This window comes from Borostomias antarcticus (assembly GCF_949987555.1).
Source record: "Borostomias antarcticus genome assembly, chromosome: 11".
Classification (NCBI taxonomy): domain Eukaryota; kingdom Metazoa; phylum Chordata; class Actinopteri; order Stomiiformes; family Stomiidae; genus Borostomias; species Borostomias antarcticus.
In genome coordinates this window covers 2,215,890-2,218,389 of record NC_140244.1, presented here as the reverse complement: position 1 = coordinate 2,218,389, position 2,500 = coordinate 2,215,890, and positions in this window count along the sequence as shown.

Sequence of the window (2,500 nt, the reverse complement as noted above, 5' to 3'; positions counted from 1 at the left end):
AGGGAGAGAGAGAGGAGAGGGAGAGAGAGAGGGAGAGAGAGAGGAGAGGGAGAGAGAGAGGAGAGGGAGAGAGGAGAGGGAGAGAGATAGAAGAGAGGGAGAGAGAGAGGAGAGGGAGAGAGAGAGAGGGAGAGAGAGAGGAGAGGGAGAGAGAGTGAAGAGGGGGAGAGAGAGAGGAGAGGGAGAGAGGAGAGGGAAAGAGAGAGGAGAGGGAGAGAGATAGAAGAGAGGGAGAGAGAGAGGAGAGGGAGAGAGAGAGGAGAGGGAGAGAAAGAGAAGAGGGGGCTTTGTAAAGGGGGTATCAAATTAAGCACATGCCAAATACCCTCAGACAGTAGAGAACGCTTTTATGGCTTAAAGTCCACACACACACACACACACACACACACACACACATACACATGACTGTGATTTGAAGTCCTTGGAGGATGGTTGGTTGGGGAGCGATAATTCCTCTGCCCACCCCCTGCTCTCACTTACACGCTGTGTCAATGTGTGTTAGTGTAAAATATCTATACTCTGTGTGTGTGTGTGTGTGTGTGTGTGTGTGTGTGTGTGTGTGTGTCAGTCAGTGGTGGAGTCAATATCAGACAATATTTATAGGGGTGGCCAGGCTGAGACCATTACTCACATTTGGATGGCACAGAAATCTTGTTATTATTATTATTTATTATATCTCTTATCATTTGCTTATGCAGGCAACAGTGACTGTCCTGTAGAAGTACACCATGAGGACTCATTAGCATATAATAAGCTTTTTATAACCCTTAATTAATAAAAAAAAAAGGAGTGTAATCTGGTTGTTGTTAAAGTTATGTCTTTTTAAATTGGTGATAAAAATAATTACAACTAGACTGCGCGCGGGCGAGGTGCCAACGTACACCTTATGCCTGGCTCACGCCCCGGGATCTTTAAAATCACTGATTTTGAAATCAGGTTGCATCACACACATAAGAAGAATCTTACCAGATGTTTTCTCTAATCTCAAACAAGCACCTTGCATGTTAAACACACTCTTAAGATTTGAAAATAATGGTTCATCACACACTACAGGATATTATCAAGAACCAAGTAGGAACATTATAGGATTTTTGTGGGGAGATATGGTGCGAACAAGACCAGCCACATACCCACATACCCATAGCGCTCCTACTCACTTTAAAGGTGGGATAGGTAGTTTGCTTTTGGCTTCATTTGGTAAAATTGTCATAATATCCTTTCAGCTATCAGTAACAGAAGTGCTCTGAGAATAAACTTGGATCTCCATGTTTACCGCTGCCTCTGTATTTTGGATTCAAAGAATGCACCGTGCCCCAATGTATTGACCAATCAGGGTCTCTATCTCTCCACACCTACCAGTCATGTTTGGAGGGAGGGACTACATCATGATTGACAGGAGGGAGGGGCGGGTTCTCTTGAAAAAGATGACCAATCGGAGGCCTTGTTGACGTCAAACTACCCACCTTTGAACTAACCAACAACTGAATGAAAGTCCTCAGTCTCCAGTTGCGAAGCGTTTAGAGACGGACTTGTGAGTCTTCTTGGTCGACCGTTCTGCCTGAAAAGCAAGTTGTGAGGGGGGTGGCCAGAGGGGTGGTCGGACTTTCGTCTGTGGTGGCTCCGCCCCCTGGCCCCGCCCTGCCACTAATGTAGGGATAAATATGGACCGCAAATACATTCCTAAGCTGGACAAACCTGCTGAAAGTGAGAGATTGAGTGTGTTTGTGTGTGTGTGTGTCTCTCTCTCTCTCTCTCTCTCTCTCTCTCTCTCTCTCCTGACCCAGTCTGTTTCAGAGCTTCAGCTCAGCTTTAATAAGTCAAAACATGATGTACAGTGGTGTTTTCATGCCAAATCAGATCAAAAATTCAGATCAAATCAAATCCTAGAGCACCCACAGTGAATATATTCAATTATTCAAATAACTGTAACTGATAAATTAAAATGTAAAAGTTTTTTTTTTTTTTTTTTTAAACTACAGATTATAAAACCAAAAACCTAATCTGACACAAATAGACATGTCAGTGTCCTATTCTCACTTTTCTTCATGGACGCGTGCAGGTGGACTGATGGAGGCTGTTCTTCTGGCGCCCCCTGCTGGTCGGAGTGAGCTACAGCAGCCGGCCAACCCTAAGGAGGTGGAGCAGGGCCTGGAGACAAGGACAGACAGCACGACCGGGAAGACGTCCGTCTGGGACACCTGGGGTCCAAACGCGTCCCCCGGGCCAGGCCTCCTCAGGACCCTCGGTGGGGACAGACTGCAGAAGAGGTCCACGGAGAGGAGACGAAGAGGGACAGAGCTGCTGTGGGGGAAGTGTTGAGGAAGAGGTTGAGGAAGAGGTTGAGGAAGAGGCTGAGGAAGAGGCTGAGGAAGAGGTTGAGGAAGAGGTTGAGGAAGAGGTTCAGGAAGAGGTTGAGGAAGAGGTTGAGGAAGAGGTTGAGGAAGAGGTTGAGGAAGAGGTTGAGGAAGAGGTTGAGGAAGAGGTTGAGGAAGAGGCTGAG